The following is a 21,565-nucleotide window of genomic DNA, read 5'->3' on the forward strand; positions in this document are numbered from 1 at the left end:
GTGCAGGCCTTTCATAAAGAATCCATCACTAAACTTGGTGATTGTAAGTTTTCAAAATATTCACATGGATACCGCCACACTTCCACAATTCATGTTACAAAATGACTATGAGATTGACAAGCAAACTTCACAACCTCAGAAGCACAAAAAATGGCCGATACTAGTGAGTCACTATCTCAAAAGAAGCGATTACACCATCTTCACATCGACTTAGAAGAACAATATGCTCCAGCACAAAAAAGATGAAAGGATACGGTGCTCAATGCTCAACAGTGGGAAAATATGAGAAGAGAAGGGCTTCAACATATTGACTTATGGTGCGATGGAAGCATATATCCAAAATGTCAAGTAAAAAACTCTACACCTCCATTTGTCAATCCCACCACATTACTGAGGTTTGCCAACGATGGACAAAATGGAATTCTTGGTTATATTTCAGCGCAGTCTACATTTGTGGAAACATATAAAATGATGTACCCACAAGAAAAGGGGGCCAAGTTGTAGGAGATAACCATTCGTGCAAAATTGGAGCAGCAGTTTGCAGAATGAAATTGAGGAGCATTCAAAGAGTAAAAAAGAGTTGACAAGAGCAAGAAAGAAGAGAACCGTGCTTGGAGACAGACTATGTAGCAGGAAGATTAAAAACATTGCAAATTTGAAGGCTGGGACTGGTGGATGCAAGTGACGAATTCAGGAAGCAAGGTTAGATTGAAATTTATCATTTTGTATACTCAAAAAGGCTCTCAAATGACTATATCTATTTCGTCCCTTACCGCAAAACAAGAATGGAGGTGCTGAATGATATAGGCATATTGTGTTGTTACTATAGGAAATTATTGGAGCCTGCAAAAGAAAATATGGATCCGAATCCTGTTAAACAAATGAAAGGATTGCTTTCTTGTGGTGTAGCAAAAGGTTTGATTGAGGAAAAAAAATAAAAAACAGTCAAACGCAATGTTGTAGAGGACTTTGTATCCAATAATCAAGTTGATGGCACTACAATCCAAGAGGCTCTTGATGTTAGTGGAGTTAGCAGGAAGGGATATAGTTCGATTTTCCATGTGATATCCTCAACTTTGAAAGATCAAAGGATTAAACGAGTTTTACTGCCAAATCCAGCAACCGTGTGGAGGATAAGAGGTCATTTGAATGAAAGTATAGATGAATTTATTGGGCAATATATCCATATTGAAGAAATATTTCATGGTGGTAAAGGAACCACTGTGTATGATCCTTGGAACAATATATTTGTAGATCTACAACAACTTCAAAGAAGAATGGTCGAGTTTTATGGAATAACATTTGAGGAGTGCAAAGGAATTTGGAAATTTATTATCAAACTGGATGAGTGTGAGGTTGTAAAGGAAAAGAAAATGGAAAGAGTTACTATTACATTGATGAATGGAGCAATTGATACATCATTGGCTGAAGCGAGTTCGAAGTATTTTAGTGTGCAGTCAGAGAAACACATATGGTGGTTAGGCTCGATCATTTTTTGTTTTGTACTTGATTTTGGTCATTGTTTTCAAATCTATTATAGTAAGACTTTTGTTTTCCTATAATCTGGCAGGTGAAGACAGAAGACCATGAAACACTAGATTGGGTGTTTCACCACACGGAAATACCAAGAATAATCAAAAGACAAGTGCAAGGCGAGAATCTCCATGTTGCAAGAAAAGGTGATTTTCAAGTAGAGTGGCACATGGCCGGGGACCTTAAAACACTTAAGTGCATGTATAACGTTAGTAAAGGAGGCAACTCAAAGTCTCCTTGTCTTTACTACAAAGAATCAGCTCTAGTAATGGATTCAAAATGGTGGAAGAGAGCACCTAATAGAGATAAAGTTGACCCTGACTTCAAGGCCATTCTGGACATTCCACTATGTAATGTTCACATCTGCACATTGCATGGTCTATGTCGAATTATTGAGAAATTGGTATTTTTATATATTGGATTTGCTTGGAAACTCCATCCGGAAAAAAATAGAAAGGATGCTCTTCAAGCATTGGAAAAAGTGTTATCCGATATAGGTCTGCATGGAGCAGATGTTCAAATCACAAAGGATTTTAAAAAGTCTACCAATGGCAAGGAGGTACCAATCAAGCCCTCTATTGGTGGTGTTAAGGCAAGAAGATTCTTGTCTCGACCCAAACACAGTAAGCAAGCAAGGCAAGGTAGAACAGTTTCAAAGATCAATTATGGATTGTGGAAGCAAGTCTATAATGCTGTGAAAGATCATGAGGCAGATGGGGAAGCACGAAATAGGAAGGCAGAGGTGTGGAGGTCTCTTGATCAACTCTTCATGTTCTGTGACAAAGTAACATGGACAAAGAGTGATTACAAGAACTTTGAGGAGGAATGGCAGGAAATAAAGATGAGAGACATATTATTAATTCCACCTACAAGGAAGTTGAAGGTAGATAAGGTTAAGGTTGTTGAAGTAACCCACTCAAAGAACACCAGAGGGAAGACTGCTTATGAGGAGTCACTGAAGTAGCAAATAAAAGAAACAAAATCTGTTATAGATGTGGAGACTGGAAAGAGGGAGCTGCAGATACATAGAAGGTTGCAGGAGTTGGGCCCTAATATAGTTGTCCATATTGAGGATGAATTTTCAGTGAATGATTTTGACTTGACAAAACCATGCTTGGCAGCATTGGCTCATAAGAATGCTCGGGGGGGTCAATATGTATAAACTCTCTATATCACGTGTGTTCAAGGCTTATTTGTAAAATCCCTTATCGGTATATTTTTCATTAATAAAATGTACCCTTTTTCTATACAGATATGTAATTTTTTTCTAAAAACATTTTAAATAATCCCTTATGTAAGTTAAATTATGTAAATTTTTAAAATTAAAAATATCCTTCTGTTGAACTCACGTGATAGGGTTACATAAGATGAGTGACCCCCCCAAGTAAGAATGAGTATTGCTCAGATACTATCATTCTTGCAATGCTCTAGTAAGTGTCTATTATTTTACATTTTTTGCAAAACAATCCTCCTTGTACCTCCTTTATACCCTACCCTAATTATTTTTTGGTCCTATGCAGCATGATGAGAAGCTGGCTTCACCCCTCTGTATAGCATATAGTCCATATTATTGATCCTGCCATTTCTTCTAAGTTAAGAGATGCAAAGGAAACTCCCATCAGTATAATTTCCAACTGGTTCAGACACTGTAATTTTGAAGTAATTGATGTTTTGCTACTTCCATACCATAACAGGTATGTGGGTGACTGCTTCTTCTTTAATATTGAGAACTCTTGTAGCCTTTGATTTCCTAATGCTTTTTTCCTTATGCAGTGACCACTGGAGTTTTGTTTTCTATTGACATCCAGCAGAAGCAATGCTTTATATTCAACTTTCTTAAAACACACACAGAGTGCTGAAATTTAAGTGTTGTGTGTGCTTTTTGAACTTAAAACTTTATTATTTTGATATCATACTAACTAAATTATATGTATTGCAGTTGTATTAGAAGGCTTCTAGATGCATTGGATCACTGTCCTCGTAATGCCTCTCTTTTGGATTCAATAGAGCCAATAAATCTAGAGGTAAAAAGTCGTTCCCTCTACTAATGTCTATTTCATGCTATGCCTTTGAACTTATTGAATAATTTTATTTTGTTCAGATGTTAACAGTTTCTAACATATCTTTCCAACTGTACAGACACCACAACAAGATGATTCAAGTAGCTACGGATGGAGAGTGCTGATCAGTGCCAAATATCTACTTTCAAGCTATTTTGAGAAAGAACAGCCAGACCTTGTAAGAAAAAATAATTTTCATTTAGCTTGAAGATAATTCATAATGATACAAAGTGTTCTAAATCATCATATGCCATTGCAGATGAAAGAAGATAGCTTCAGCTCAAACTATGTATATAATTTCAGAGCTCATACAATTTGGAGGTTTTTGAGCTATGCCTCCCCCAAACTTATTGTACCAGCTACTGTCGAGTTGGGTGAGAGCTCTAAAGTACAAGAAGGTGTCATACACCTTGATGCCACAGATGAAGCTGATGTGGTGCCACAGGAATAAGCACCTAGTGCTGAGGAGGAGAAGCCACAGGAGCAAGGACCTGCTGCTGATGTTGTTGAGGAGAAGATGGAGCAGCAGCAAACAGATGCTCCTGGGGCAGTAGAGGAGACAATGGAGCAGCACCAACATACTGTACAGGACAGGATGGAGCAGTAGAAAACAGATTCTCCAAAAAATGATGATAGGGAGATCTTGGACCATGTAGAGCAGCCTCTGGATCAAGCTGTACATAAATAGAAAATGGATGTCAGGAATATGTTCTACATGTATAACTAAACACTTCTATACAAAATTTTACTTGATTGAATACAAAACCTTTGTTTATGGAGTCTGTCTTATCTCAATTTTCAAATTTTCAATGTCTTTGCATTTTATTGAGCTCTCTCTTCTTTTGAGCAACTGCAAAAAAGCAATATGAATCAGAGGGGTAAAGTAAACTAATAGCAATGTTTAATGAGACTAGGATAAATCAGATGGTGTACCTTTTTATTGTTGTAGATAAATAAAAAGTCGTTTGAAATAGAACCTTCTGTCTCAAACAGAATGTCATTGCGCAATTGAGCTAGGGAGCAACATTCTCTTAATGAGATATTGACTAGCACATCACCATTCTCAACAACATCAATATCAAGAAGTTTATTTTCTACACCAAAAGAATCTTCATCTTGATCCATTGGGACTAGTTTTGTGCCTAGCATTTGACTGCGCTTATAATAAAAAGAAAAAATAAAATTTTGTGATGCAACCATGTACTTCAGTTGCATAGAAGGTTAGACAACCTCATAAAACACTGAACTACATGTCTTCTTATCCCAACCTTTATCCAAAAATTGTGGCATGCATGCCAAACTTGTTGCTTTAACTATGAACATTGTTTTTGAAACCTTCATTGGAAAGGTATTAAACAAGTCCACAAAAACTGTGAGAGGCATGCATAAAGAAATTTTTATTATCCTTGTGGTAATATTGGGCCTCAGAGCTTTCTATACTTCTTTGAAAAGCTTGGCCCTATATGCCTTTGTAACACTAGAATGTGGGTGAGGCCAATCCACTGAATTCCATGCCAGAAGGTCTTGTTTTCTTAACACACCATGTGTGTTAGCATTGTCCAGCAACTGATAAAAATGATCAGTAAAAAATATACCCGATTGATCTAGCTCTATTGTACATCGACATTGGTATTGTTGTTCTCCTATCGATCCATGCAAAACATCTATAAATCCCAGAATACAATCGATGTTTTTCCATGTCTCATACGATGAAGGGTATAAATCTGAAATAAAACAGCACAAGAATGTCAATAAGCAAAGAAAGAAAGCTTCATCTTAAAAATCCATACACCTCGTAAAGAAAAAAACCACAATAGAAAAATATACAATTAGGTCTATGTTGCAGAAGATCTTTTGGATAGTCTCGCAAGACAAGTTCTTTATGCATGTACACATGCTGAATCAAAACTTCTTTCATTGATATGTTCCCTCCAGACAGACAGTTGATAAGAAACATCTTACTCTATGCCAAATAGGATCAAGGGAGCAGTTTTGGAAAAGAAGAGGCTGCTGCACAATGAGGCAGTGGTGTAGAATGGTAGACCTTTCGAAGGAAAGGTGGCACAACATTTCAAAGTTCAAAGAAAGGTGGAAGCGGGAAGGCCCTTGTCAGATAAAATGTTAGTTTAGATTCTATCTTCTTGTCCAAAGATCTTGTGAGAATAAAAAACCAATCTCCACATTAATGTAGCACGCTTGTACCTACATAAAGTATTGCTTCTTTTTTCTATTTTCTCTTATTTTCGTGAATTTCCAACGTTACGTTGGCCCTCTGTTGATTGGTTGAGAGCTTATTTTTCCAAACCGTAAAAGGCCCCAAAATGAGCTCCCTTTTTTCCTATTGCTTTTGCCACCATAGCTTTGCCCATGCAAATCATCGATTGGCTTAGAGAGACCACCACGCTCATTCTTGGAGTTATAGCTCCATTACCTATTTTTACAAATTATAGGAGGAGGTTGATGACAACCAATGCACTGGCAAATAGAAGGAGATCTATGACAGCCATTGCGCTAGTTCTTGGAGTTATATATTTGTGTACCAAGGAAAATGTATTTCCTTGTGCAACCAAGCAAAATGCAATTGACGATATGGCCCTTGAGGGGTCCCTTTAGGGGAAAGGGACATATCGACATGCCATTTCTATCCAGGGGCATCCTGGATCCTTGCCCCTAGAGGGGACCCCTCAAGGGCCATGTCGTCAATTGCATTTTTGAAAGTTTAATTCTATTTTTTTAAATATATCTCCATGCAACCACAACGGTGGGTCGTTGGAGCTCATTTAGCGCTATTTTGGACATATACCAAGGAAGTTATAGTCCTGCTTTACTGGTATTTTAGTCCTTGTTGCAGTAAATATAAATGATGGAAAAAGTATAATTCATCAAGTGAAAATTGAGCAAAAGAGATTACAATGTACATCTGCGTCCAATAACATGTTATATAAAAATTAACAACATATATTGAGAAAAATTTGAATGATAAAAACTCGGAAATTGTTGAGAGCCTTAAAGGACAAAAGATTACAACTATAGACCATAACCATTCAAATATAAAAGTTAACAACAGTGCATACTGAGAGCCTCAAATTGAACAAAAAGAGATTACATAAATGTAATAAAAACTCGGCAATAGCCGAGAGCCTTGGAGACCAAAACATTACATCTAGTGAGCCAAAAGATCATCGAGAGGCTTACAGGCCAAAAGATTACATCCAGCCATTGTTGAGTGGTTATGATCTCATCTGAGCAAGAGGGAATTTGTGTAACTCAGTGTTTCTTCCAGTCTAGCTTGTTGCATTAAAATTTCTTAGGGAGCCAAAGGAGGAGACAATGGAGAGGCCGAAGACCATGCACATTGCTAGGACTTAGATTACGGCCCCCCCAACTAGTCGAGAGTACTCTGCTATGACAATACTAAGGCCTTCATTGATGTCTAGGGGGAACCCATACAGCACAGCCATAAAGAGGACAGAGGGAATCGACTGTGGGAACGAAGGGTCTCCACACTAGTGCCAACATTTCTACTCCAGGTGAGTGCAAAGCAATCACCTTATATGAGAAGGAAGATAACATTGGGATCATAGTGCATCGAGGGGGGGTAGTAGTAGGCATGGTAAAGATGAGTGGGTGAGCGACAGATGAGCAGCAGAGCATATGAGTGATGAGAGCTGGAGGAGGGAGCGTGGAGCAAAGTAGAGCAGGGGCAGAAAAGAGCTAGAGGAGGGGTGTGGAGCAAAGTAGCAAAGTGTGTGGAGTAGAGTAGTAGAGAAGGGGAGAATGAGAGCAACATTGTAAAATGCCGAATGCCACGGATCTTATATATTATAAAGTTTGAGCCATTGTGGTGACTAGAGCCCGGGGTTCCATCCATATTAATTGTAGGCCACCACGGTGGAATCTTAGGCACCACCCTAGACGGGTTGGTAATTCCCACAAAAGTAAATCATGAAGCCTAATCACCTCTAATCACTCGTAAGTACACTACTGAGCATGCAAGTCTAGTGGCTAGTAGTTTTTACTGCACTCCTAGTGATATGCATGCTTAAGCTAGGTGGTAGGTGAGTAGGCCAGTGCGGTGGGGCTGGTAATTAACTGCCCAGCCCGATGGAATCATAGCCATGACAGATGTGGCTGATGAGGCCACCACCACCAGTAGTTAGTCTTGTTGGACTTTCAAGTTTGGGAATTCTAAATGAAGTGTCTCCTGCTAGTAACCAATTCGCATCATGAATCTTTTCTTTTAGCATGACCGAGCAAGTAGATTTGTCGCATGGATCATTCGGAGCATAGACACATAGAACATTAAAGGAGAAGCTATCGACCTGAATCTTGGCAACAATAAACCAACCTTCTTCATGGAAAAATAGTTGTTTAGCCACCATAGATATTTTGATTGCAATAGCACATCCTCCTTAACCCCTTACTGGATAGTTGATGAAGAGATCGTATCCTAACATCTTGAAAACAAACCAAAACGAATCAGTAGGGCCACATTTTAGCTCCTGGACCAAGCATATATCAAGATTGGCTTTCTTGATCATCGAAAGGCAAGCCTTCTCCTTGGTAGAACTTGGTGGTGCTGTTTTCCAAGTAGTTAAATTAGTTTAGTTTACGAGTAGCTAAAATGGTTTAGTTTCATTTCTGGGCTCTTCGCTCCATCATTATTATTTGTCTCCATGTCCTGCGTATTGAATGCTAGCATGGTGGCTGACTTGCCCAGTGGTGCTGTGTTTCCAAGTAGTTAAATTAGTTTAGTTTATGAGTAGTTAAATTCATTTAATTTAAAATTTGGACTCTTTGCTCCATTATTATTACAAGTCTCCATGTCCCGCCCATTGAATGATAGCACTGACAATCGAAGTAATTGATGACCAACCCGATAGTTGAAACTGTTTTGTTTCCAAGTAGTTAAATTAGTTTAGTTCACCAGTAGTTAAATGATTTTAAAAGTTTGGTTTCTAAGCTATTTGGCTTGGACTGTGATCGTCCAAAACCAGCTTGGTGGTCTTAACAGCAATATATAATTCAGAACATTCCACGACAACAGAGAAATGGATTTTGGCCATTTGCCCCAAATGGATTTTGGCCATTCGCCCCATCTCCCTGCATGACCGTCGTTAGTTTGCCGAGGCTTTGTAGTAGGCATCCCTAAGGAAGTGGAATCGATTCTCTTTACCCTATCGTGTGGTGCATCTTTAATTTTCTTGGATAGCGGATGGGAAACTAGGACACTATCATGCTTTGGGTTCTGATCCGTTCAGCAGCCGCGTCTTATGATATGCATCCACCAGCATGTCTTGTTCAGCTAGAGTAAAGCTACTAGGGTTCTTGTTAGTCTTCGCTCCACTGAGTTCCTAAAGGGAACGACGTGTACCTCCATCCATACTATCTGCGGGGTTCAAGGCCTTGACTCTAGCATTTTCTCTGAGTCCAAGATCTGGAGTGGCGGGCGCTGGTTGAGGGGGACACTCTGACAAAATATGAAGAGGGGAGAGGAGAAGAGTGGAGATGAGGAGAGAGGGCACAGCTAGAGAGCACACCACAAATGACTAACTGTACACTAGAATTAGTTGAAAAAAATAGAATATATACAAACCCTTTTAGGGTTAGGGTTAGGGGATATAACCCTTTCCTTTATAGCACTCTATAAGGTTAGTGATCACGTGATGGTGCTATGCACACATGATCACATGATGTTGAGCGTGAACTCTCAACACCTTCCCTCAAGATCAACATCATGAAGTAGGCCTTCCCTCAAGATGATGATTCTGGGGAATCGAAGAAGGACTAAGCATTACATTCCATCACACCCCTTTAATGGTAATGTCCTTCCTCTGCATCAAACCAAGAGCTAGTCGGTGTTTCTCGAATAGCTCTTTACCGAGTGGTTTGGTAAAGATGTCTGCAACATTCTCTTTGCTATCACAATGCTGCAGTGTGATGTCACCAAGTAACACTCTTTCTCTGATGAAGTGCTCTCTGACATCAATGTGCTTTGTCCTGGAGTGATATACTGGATTTTTGGCCAATGCTTGAGCCGATTGATTATCACAGTATATTGTTGTTGGCTTTGACTCATCAAAGTAATCTGTTTCTAACAATAGTCTTCTGAGCCATATAGCCTCACATGCACTTGTAGTGAGTGCTCTATATTCTGCTTCAGTCGAAGACAAAGAAACAGTTGGTTGTTTGTTTGACAACCATGATATAGCACCTTGACCAAGGAAAAATGCATATCCCTATGTCGATCTCCTGGTCTCATGATCTCCAGCATAGTCACTGTCACAGTATCCATGCAACCGTGGATGAATTCCTCTGTATTCTATCCCAAACTGTCTTGTACCTCTGATGTATCTCAAGACTCTTTTGGCTGCATTCCAATGAGACTGTTTTGGATTTGCCATAAACTGTGCTAGTGAGCTTACTGCATAACAAATATCTGGCCGTGTGATTGTCAGATATATAAGAGATCCAATGAGTTGCCTGTAGTATCTATCATTGACTGTAGGCTTTTCTAAATCTTTAGCAAGTTTCAAACTCTGTTCCATGGGAGTGGCTGCAATCTTGCAATCTGCCATATGAAACTTCTTCAGGAGACTGTCAACATACTTGAGCTGACTTATGAATGTGCTATCTGAATCTCTCCAGAACTCAATTCCAAGACAATAGTGCATAAGTCCAAGATCTTTCATGTCGAACTCTGCAGATAAGTCTTGTTTTAGTTTTTTGATGAAGCTATCCTTGCTTCCTGTCACAATCAGATCATCTACATACAAAAGTGCAATAGTAATATCTTCCCCTTGAACTTTGTAGTAGAGAGTATGATCTGCATTGGACTTCATGTATCCCAGATCAGCAAAATACTTATCAATTCTGCTGTACCAACTTCTGGGTGCTTGCTTTAAGCCATAGAGACTTTTCTTGAGATGGCAAACCTTGTTTTCCTTTCTTGGTTCAACATAACCAGCTGGTTGTTGCATGTAGACTTCCTCGTCTAGATAACCATTGAGAAATGCATTCTTGACATCGAGCTGATACACATTCCATTTATTGAGTGTCACTAGTGATATCAAGAAATGCAAGAGCTGAAAGGAAGAATGGGACTTTAGCAGACAGTGATAGAGCAATGCTTAGTGAAAAGCATCTTCCGAATCAGTATTGGGCAGAAGCAATAGCTACAGCTAACTCCTTGCTTAATCGGCTTCCTACCGAACCGATACAAGGTATGACTCCTTATGAAGCATTCACTGGACACAAGCCACGCATTGGGCATCTCCGCATATTTGGTCGCATAGCATATGCCCACATACATGATGATCATCGCAGGAAATTGGATGCGAAGTCACGCAAATGCATCATGGTTGGCTACAGTGAAGAAAGCAAAGCATACAAATTGTATGATCCCATCAACCGCAAAGTCATTATCTCCAGAGATGTAATCTTTGATGAGGAATCAGAATGAAAAACCTCACCTACATAGGAGATAGAAGCATCCACTTCACAGTCATCTACAGAACAGGTTGATGAAGAAGAGCAAGAATTGCCAGCAACACCCCAAGCAACGCCACAGCAGCTCAGACGGTCTACTAGGGAAAGCAGACCACCAGCCAGATTGACATATGCTCAGAAAGGCAAAGCAATTCAGGTGGAAACCACCAACTATGCTCTTATGACTACCATCATGGCTACAGAAGAGCTTGTGTACTTCGAAGTCGCAGTAGATAAGCCAGAATGGCAAACTGCTATGAATGAAGAAATGGATGCTTTGTATAAAAATAACACTTGGGAATTATGCGACCTTCCACCAGGAAAGAAGGCCATAGCCAACAAATGGGTATACAAAGTGAAGTACAATCCAGATGGCAGTATTCAGCGATACAAAGCCAGATTAGTTGCAAAAGGCTTTGCACAACAATATGGCCAAGATTATGATGAGACTTATGCTCCAGTAGCAAATATGGATTCCAGAGTATCTGCACATGTGAATTGTCTTCGAATGCCGTGATTTTTGCAAAAGTTCATGAATGCTGAAGACATGTATTCACCTCCTCTGTCTGATTTCATGACCTTGATCTTTCTGCCTGTCTGGTTTTCTACCATGGCTTTGAATTCTTGAAATCTGGCAAACACTTCAGATTTGTCTTTCAGAAAGTAGACCCAACAATATCTGCTGTAGTCATCGATGAAGGTCAAGTAATAAAGTGAACCATTGATGCTGCGGGTCTGGGCATAACCCCATACATCTGTATGAATCAAATCAAGAATACCTCGTGCACGAGAGGTACTTCTGACAAAGTTGGTTCGCTTTTGTTTGCCGAAGCAACATGCTTCACAAACTTTTCCAAGAAAGTGTAGCTTCGGAATCCCAATTGCCATATTTTGATTCTTGAGATCTAACAAGTACTTGAAGTTGACATGACCATATCTCTTGTGCCATTTTGCAGATAGTGGCATTTGTTGCATTTGAGCTGACATGGCATGCTTATCTGGTACTATAGCTAGCATCCTGTATAGGCATCCTTCCTTGACACCTTTTGCTACTAGCTGACCTCTTTTGGATTTGTCTCTGATAGTGCATTCATCACCGTCAAAGATGACTTTGTAGTTGTGTTCCGTCATTTGACCTACTGACAAAAGGTTCTTGCTGAGCTTCGGAACATAGAGCACATCTTTGACTAATCCTTTTGTACCAGTGAAATTGTTCATAGGAATAACCCCTATCCCTTGAACCGGATTCGGTGTATTGTCTGCTGTGTAGATGACATTCTTTTGACCTTCTAATGGCTTCATTTCTGTGAACCATTCTTGATGACTTATCATATGAGATGATGCACCGCTGTCGATGTACCAAGGATCCTGCTCCACTTGGTCGACTTGATAGCTGAAATCCTCTTTGGGATTGAAATCAGTGTCTAGGTGCATTGTCTAGGTGCATTGTATCAATCTGATGCAATTCCTCACTTGCAAGAAACATATTGCCATGTTCATTTGCAAAATGACTGTGACTAGAATGTCCACCACGATGATTTCCTCTTCCTCGGGAATTCCCTCGATTACTGCTGGATTGACCACCTTGGTCGTACTGCTTCTTGCGGCAATCTCTTTCATAGTGTCCAAACTTGTGACAGTAGTTGCATTGAATGTTTGACACATTGGTGGATGCATTCCCTCGTCCTTGGAATCTTCCTCGGTTGGAATGATTTCCTCTTTGCTGATTCTGATGTTGCTGAGGATGATGCTGATGCTGATGCTGATTTTGACTTTGTTGATGATGACCACTTTTCTGATATGATCTACCTCTGTTTCTGCCTTTGCCTCTGCTTCTGTCTGAAGCTGTGAATGCCTGATCATTAGAATGACCTTTACATGCTTGAATGGCCTGAGTCCTGAGTTCTTCACCAAGTAGAACTGACTGAAGTTCTTCCAGTGTTGGAATTTGCCGTTGGATGGCAATACTCTGGACTAGATTCTCATATCCTTCTCCTAGTCCATTCAGGATTACTTGAACCATTTCTGCGGGATTCATAGTTTCTCCTGCTGCTGCAAGTTGATTGTTGTAGCCTTTGATGCAGAGTACATAAGCATGACCGGTTTCATTGCTATTGCGGAAACTCTGGTTGATCTGGTTTCTCAGGGTGAGAATCCTGGATGTGTTCTTGGACTCGTAGAGAGCTGCGAACATATCCCATGCTTCTTTTGATGTCTTAACTGTGTTGAGCTATCCTAGCATGACATCTTGCACATTCTGCTTGATCAGGTGATAGGCATACTTGTCTTTCTTATCCCATTCTGCTTGAGCTTGAGCAATGGCAGGATCTGCTACTGGTGCGGAAACTGTTTGTGTAGATGTAGATCCCGTTGTAGATCCCGTTGTTGGTGCTGTGACAACAGATGGAGTAGAGCTACTGGTGGCTGGATCGGCCAATGGTCTAGGTATAGATCCATCGACATACTCCCATTTGTCCTAAAGCACAAGAATGGTCTCCATTCGGTATTTCCATGTACCGTAATTGGAGTTGTCTAACTTAGTAGATGCCTCCAGATTGAGGTTGCTAGTCGACATGGTGCAAACAATGTACTCAAAAGTGTCCTAAAAAACTCTGTATGAATCAACTGCAAATACACTGAAGATGCCAAGTGAAATCTCTGTACCGTCGGTGAAGATAGAACTGCAGTTTATAAAATCTGATCTGTGTTACAAGGCTTGTGGCAATGATGCCGAGAATAGCCAAGAGGCTTTACAAGGCTGAAAAATGATGTGCACGATGCCGTGAGATAGCCAAATAGGCTTTACAATGGTGGCATGTGTGTGTGAAATCAAGTGCTATCTGCCCACTGAATTAAGCTGCAATGCCTCTGAACTCTGAAGTCTGCTCACTGAACTGATGAACGTAAGGTTTCAGGTAATGTAATGATGTGAAATCGGATGTGAGTGTATGGACTGACTCCGAGTAGGTACTAGTCGGGAATTTCGGGCATGGCTTAGATTGGCAACTTGGGGAATTCAAAGCGTCCCCTCTATGGCGATCTAGTCTACTCTGATCTAGATCTAAACCAACCGTCGATCGATGAAAGAGCAGCAAATAATTCCTTTTATTTTGTTCTTTTTAAGTGCTGGGTCAGATGCGTCGATGTAGAGGCAAATGTGCATGAAGGAAGTGGTTTTGTCGGCGAGGCTCAAATGTGCATGTAACTTGCACCGAAATGTGTGCGTGATGTGACGAGTGCGTAGAGCACAAAAAACTGAGCGACTTTCCTTTTTGGAGCACCCTCAAATTCTTTCTGGATCAAGAGATACGACTTGATCTAGGTGGAGGGGCAAAAGGAGTGCGAATGGTGCTCAATGATGATGTGTCACTGTGAGTCACATGCAGTGATGATGTGGCACTGTGCTTAGCAAGAGGTGTGCCAGTGAAGCTCTGTGCTGAGGTGACAGGAGTGTGCACATGCAGTGTGTGCACAGTGTGCCTGGCAAGGGACTGTGCCTGCAGAGGGTCAGTGGTGACTGGACTACTGAGGTGGCACAGATGATGTCAGCAGGGTGATGTGGCAATGATGACATGGCACTGATGACGTGTCCTTGATGACATGGTACAAGTGACGTGGTTGATGATGTGTTACTGATGATGTGGCAGGTGATGTGGCTGATGACGTGTCATTGATGATGTGGTAGGTGATGTGGCTGATGACATGGCAGATGACGTGGTAGTCGGTGGTGATGTGGCAATCGGTGATGAAGTGGTAGTCGGTGATGACGTGGCCTGCTTATGTGGCACTAATGATGTGGCAGATAGGATTGCCACGTGTCACTTGGCTGACCACACCTCAATGTGGTGAGGTTGAGGATAAGGTATCCTCCCTCGCTACCATGTGGCGCTAGGAGGGCGACTGGAAAATTTTTTTTTTTGAGATGCCAACGGAATCTAGGAAGATTCCATCCGCTTGCGGATTTTCGTCGATGAGGAGAGAGGTCGCCTGGGTGCGTAGGAGCTTGTTGCAGCTGTTCGTTTGCTGAGCAGTCGTTTGGCGCTATGAAGGATGCCTTGGAGTACGTTCTACTGGCTATGCTGGCTATGGAGAAGACGGCTATGGCGGCTGTGGAACTGTTGTTGAGCACCCGTGGGCAACCGCTTGCTGTTGAGCAGGCTAGTCGGCAATTGCGAGGAGCTTTAGGAGGCTTGTATGCACTGGAGAAGGCAATGGAGCCCTTGTTGTAGGGAAGCCTGAGTAGTCGATTCTTTGGCAATGGACTGGAGCAGCTTGGATTCGGTAGCGCTGGAGTCGGTGAGCCCGTGAGTCACCAGGAGCTGCTCTCAGTGTATGCGCTGAAGGTAGGTCGTCGTAGAAGAGCTTGTTGAAGTCGCTTGGTGCTGAAGCGTTCATGTAGGCCGTTGAAGGAGCCTTGCAAGATGCTATTGTTGCGCCATTGTCGAGTGTTGGAAGCCGTCAGCTTAGAGCCTTAGAAGTACTAGTTAGAGTAGTCGATCGAAGCAAGAGCAAGGCTGTTGATGGCGAGCAAGGCTAAGTATGTCGAGTCGTTGTAGAAAACGGCTTTTGTAGATTAGCAAAGTTTGACGGAGCGGCTGAGCATCCAAAGCATAGTTTGAAGCAGAAACTCGTCGCTTGAATTCTCTCAAGATGAATACAAGTGGATCTCTTTCTCTCAAATGAAGATCACACTGAAAGAACTCTCTCTTTCTTTCAACTCAAGAAACACCAAATAAACTCTCTCAAATGACAGAAATCTCTCAAGAACAAATGATGGAAATCTCCTTTCGATGGACGGAATTTTCTCTCAATGGAAGAGAATGAAACACTCAATCTCTCTCGATCTCTCAATCTCTCAATCACTCTCACAAGAAGGATGGCGCCTCAACGGAAGGCAGAACCACGCTCTGATACCATGAAAAAATATGAAGAGGGGAGAAGAGAAGAGTGGAGATGAGGAGAGAGGGCACAGCTAGAGAGCACACCACAAATGACTAACTGTACACTAGAATTAGTTGAAAAAAATAGAATATATACAAACCCTTTTAGGGTTAGGGTTAGGGGATCTAACCCTTTCCTTTATAGCACTCTATAAGGTTAGTGCTATGCACATATGATCACGTGATGGTGCTATGCACACATGATCACATGATGTTGAGCGTGAACTCTCAACACACTCACACACAGAGGCAATCTTGGCCTTACCTTTACGGCCAACCACCCTCCATTGTTCAGCATCCTACATAACATTAAGTTTTGGTTTTTCGGTGGTCTCACCTTTGTTTTTGTCTACCCGTTGACAGTCGACCAAGCTCCATGCAAAATCAAAGAGGAGGTGCAGATTGCTGGATGCAAGTATTTTCTCAGTGTGAAGTCCATCCCGGTGCGCCCACCATAGAGCTAGCTATAAGTGACAACATGGCTAGTTCCGGTAGTTTCCCATGCATGTGATTGTTTGATGTTTCTTATTCCTATTGCTTGCATCTGAGGGTTGCGCTCACTAACATGTGTTTCGAGTGTTTGTAGAAGAGCGCAAACTCTGCATGAGAGGTGCTCGGGCTTTTGAGATCTGGCTTGGGAAATGACCCATTAAGGAGGACGTTGAGACAGTGGATACTGCTTGTGCTGTCCGCGCTATTCATCCGACACTCAGAATTTCATTTGCTTGCAGTCGTGTGTAGAGGTTCGGAATAGTCTTTTCCGCAGTCAAAAAATTTATACTGGCAGGTTAATTTCTCATGCAGCACCTGAGCAACGTCTTGCTATTCCCTGCGATGGAATTTCTCGTGTGCCACCTGACCAATGCCCTGCTGTTCCCTGCCATGATATCGTCAGGTTGTCCAGGATTGTAAAAAGGAGTTCATTTTTGAAAGACCCAAAAACTGAGGGAGGGAGGAAATCGCTAAAGAGGGCTTTCCATGATGCAGCCAAGTTTGCATACGAATAGGGTGAGCATCATTTGGAGTTGAGCTTTCAAATAGTTAGTGATGTTGCTGAAATTAGTTGCTACGACCCAATTACATGAGTGCTTGCTGTGCAGGATACTTTTTCAAAAACTTCCACTTGAGCAAGGACGCTATTAGTTCTCTGCTTGATTCGTGCCTTTGCATTGGAACTATGGCTTATGTAAGAAATCCATGAGTGGAGTAGATAGTTATTGACACGACAGTTGTGCATTGAATTACATGTTGCCAGAGATTCCATGTACTCACGCCTCATATAGGCGACTAATAATTTGAAGCAAAGCATGTTTAGTATTTTAGATTTTTGAATCTATGTTTTGGTTTCCATATTGTGATTTTTTGCAATTTAACCACATAACTTTTATAAACTTATTTGCAAGTTTTTCCTGAAAGTTCATATTTTTTGCATCTAGTTTCAGTTTCCATGTTGACATTTTCTACAATTTGAGCACATAGCTTTTGCAATGCATTTTCCAAGTTCTCCCTTCGTTTTTTTAAAAAAGAAGCACTTTTTTAATGGATAGTTAGAGTTTCTTTAATTGTAGTATGAGATTTTTGATAGGTAGTGTTCTCACTACTTGCACCCCATCAATTTTTAGCGTCCAAGCGCTCTTGCATCAAATTACTTTCAGAAGATGATGTCCCATCCAATACATCATTGAAAGAGAAACATAGTGAGACACCTCCTCTATGTAGCGGGCATTGTAGTGTAGGACCTATTGTCTCGTTGTCAGAAAATTTTGTTGGGGGGGTGAGCACATTGCCTACACTCACAATTGATATCCTATTGGGAATTCATACGCCATCGCTTTGCACTGGAGTGCAAGATACTGGCTAAATATGGCACTTTTCGTGCATGCAATCCCAACTACCCTGTTTACATTCGTGCCGACGTAATCCATTGGTGCCTTTGTGACACAATAACCTTAGTTGTGCCACATGCATTTGTTGACCAATACAAATACCACTTGGAGGTGGATTCATTCTATTGCATTGAGGGTGCCATGGTTATTCCAAATGCCACTGGAGAGGGTGGGATAGCAAGTTATTCACTACACATTAAAGCCATGATTGTCGTGATACATGGGGAGCCCTTTGATGGATTGGGGGGTTCACCTCAAAAAATGTTGGTGTACCACGTGCATTCAAAAGGAGGGGTATTTTAATTCAATTTTTTGAAAAAGTTTAACAAAATTACAATAACAAGAGGAGTTTTTTAATATAACTTTATAAAAAAATCACTTAGTTCATAAGTAATGAGGGGTGATTTTATTTGGGGAAAAAATTTAGTTGAGGGGTTTTTAAAAAACTCCTTAGACACACGTGATACATATAATTTCTTAGTAGTGCACCGCTCGAGTTTGATGGTACTATCTCATTCTTGCTTAAGACAATGATTGCATTATAATTTCCTTGGGTGTCCTCCACCATCAAGTCAGGCCTAGGCAACATATCCACTATAGTTAGCACTATCGCTTTTGTCATGATCAAAGTGGATTTAAAGTGTGGTTTGAATGATCAAGTAATCATCGCGGACGGGCCACACAATGAAGATCGAGATGTGGTGAGCATATCTCAGCATTGTGCTATAATTCCAACATTCAAGTTATTGCACTAAACTAACACTGACTCTTTGAATAGTTATCATTTGTGAATGACCGCAAGAACGTTCAAGCACAACTGATCCAAGAATTCAATGAGAATGGGATAGTCATGCACACTCTTAGGAATGTGTCTTATATGCATGCACGTGACTCATTGTGTGTCTTTGACTTCACTATTGTTGGTGACGTTCTTGATGGTACATAGAGGGAAGAGCTAAAGCAAGTCTTTATCAATCAAGTCTCAGATTTGGGATACTGGAGAAAAGTAAGTCCTTGAATAGCATTGTTTCATTTTACGATGTTCATTTATGCGAGACTAAGCCAACATTACCTTTTGGCCAGGTTCATAGAAATTTGCACTTCACTTGATTGAATGGCCAACTCTTAGAGTATACATGCTCCATTTGTTCCGGTAGTAGGGTGAGCCATGACCCTGCCAGGTCTTTCTGCTTCATGTGCGATGCACCACATGTAGTTGTCACTGTGTCATCCTTAAAGGGTAAAATATTGATGCAAAATGGATCAGAGATTAGCGTCCAAGTCATCGGCGGGCATGTGGACGACGTATTATCTTTGCAGACACCATTCCTATTGCTTTGCAATGACAACATCATGCATGTGAGCATAATGCTACTTGAGTTAAAGCCAATAGGCTACTTCACTATCAATAGGTCGGGCCATGTTATAAATTTTGATGCAGATTGATGCTTCTCTCCTCCATTGTGATAGTTTTTTAGCTTTCATAGTGATCTTCCATGCTTGCTTTATGGTGGCATGCAGAGTCTCACATTTCTTTCATTTGCATAGTATTAAAGTTCTTTCCTAGTGGTACTATTGCCCCTTTTTGAAATAACACCAGAGGTAATGTAACCCCCATTTCGGATTGTATCAAAGTTGCACTTTTCCATTAAGCAAGTTCTTTCTTTCACTGTGTTTTACATGTTCGTGCTTGCAATAACGTGCTCCTCTCTTTGTTGCTTTAATTTATTTTCCTTAGTAAAGACCACGCATGTGCATAAGGACATGTAATTAAAGAAGAGAGCTTCCACTAGTTTCTTTTTCGTAGTACCTTTTTTCCCATAGCTACTATGCATTTGGAATTACTATAGTCAAGGCATGATTCTCCTTTGACTCTGTGTAATGCTCCAAAGAAGCCGCAATGCACTTGCTTTAAAAAGACCTCCAAACACTCTTACTATTAAAAAAAAGGATGATCTTCACATTGCACCATGAACAACAACCCTTGAAGGAAGCATTGCTGCAACTTGAAATTAGGACATGCACAATACTATAAATAACTAAAAAACAACAATGTGCATTCCGCATCACAAATGCATTTAACAACTCATTTGGAGGGGTTTTACCTTGCAAAATTAAAAGCATTCAAAGACACTAGCCAAGCTAATACCGATGTCATCACATGCTTGTTGATGCTCCTTCCTTTGCAAGACTACACCAGCCTAGTTACAAAACTATGTGAGATGTTGGCTATTGCAGTGGCAAGAAGCACATCGACATTCTTCCTCTTTGTAAGGGTCATCGAAGATCTGACACTTAAGGACAGAACACGACATCATGTGATGGCATTGCGCACATCTACATCATCCAAACTTTTGGTGCTTGAAGTTCTTTCACACTTTTTGTAGTCATTCAAATTAAGCATCATCAAAGTGCTTGTATACGATGGGTAGACTTTGCGAACAATTTGCATAATCGAAAATGGTAGTCACAAGCACTGCTACCACTTGCTAATAGATGAAAGCAAAGAGCCATCAACAATATACCCACTGCATTGGCCTGCATTGGCCCGCAAGGAAGAAAGCATACGTGACATGGAGCAAAGAGGATGAAAGGGTTCTACATGTCGTGATGGAGTGCAATCCAAATTTTTTGGCACAGCAGATTGTAGAGGCTTACAAATTAAGTCAATGCAATAGTAAATGCTATTTGTGAGGAATTATGAAGAAAACGTATAGAATTATAAAATAACATCATTTTGTCTACAGTTGGGCCAAACTCTAGCAAGCATGTTATTGAATTTCACAACACGGCAAATGTTACTGATGGCCAATGAAACGCTCTATCAATAAATCAAAAAAGGAAAAGACGGCAAAGCAAACGCACTGCACAAGAAGCATATGAACATAGGATAAAAGATTCACCAAAGCATGCTTGCATTTGTTGTGGGACCCTAACATTCAAGTGCAAGCTAAAGTCATTTACTAAAATGGTGAGAAGCTTCCTACAACAACATTCCATAATCCCATAGACATTTGACTCGCATGAACAAGCTCTGTGTAGCCCATGCGTAAAGCAAAATATCAACAAGCAAAAGCTACCTCTACTAACATGATTATGTCAAAGCAAACAATGCATACATCACTCCTAAACAATGTGGAAGCACGCCTCGTCTCAATTAGGATATCTTTTTCACAAACAAGGGAGCCCTCACATGATGGCCAATTTGGAATGCCAGGTAGCATCGTCAATGTTTTTGCATACACAGATAGAGCTCAGTGTGTACCACCACGTTTCATAGACGATGCGGCTACTATCACCATTTCAATAAAGAGAAAGCTGGAGTATGCACATAGCTACATAAGCAGTACCATCAGGCCTACCTTGACAATGCGTGCTTTGAAGGAACTTTTGCGGTCACCGCTGTACAAAGAAGTGAGCGTGCAACTCAACATGTGGGATGAACATATTGCCTCCCTTCAAAGTGCACTAAGACATGCACTGCATGATCCTACATTGCAACCAGATGAAGCCATTGATAAGGAAAACGAAATAGACACTTTTGTACATGGCATCTACATAGCATAACAAGTTGTAGACTACAAAGACAAAACAATATGTGTTGCACGTTTCGAGGGATTCTCGCCACTTAGCATATTCAAAGACAAGAACTACGAGG

This window comes from Dipteris shenzhenensis, chromosome 3 (assembly GCF_047967505.1).
Source record: "Dipteris shenzhenensis isolate YYH24624 ecotype China chromosome 3, Dip_SZ_1.0, whole genome shotgun sequence".
NCBI classification, from domain to species: Eukaryota; Viridiplantae; Streptophyta; class Polypodiopsida; order Gleicheniales; family Dipteridaceae; genus Dipteris; species Dipteris shenzhenensis.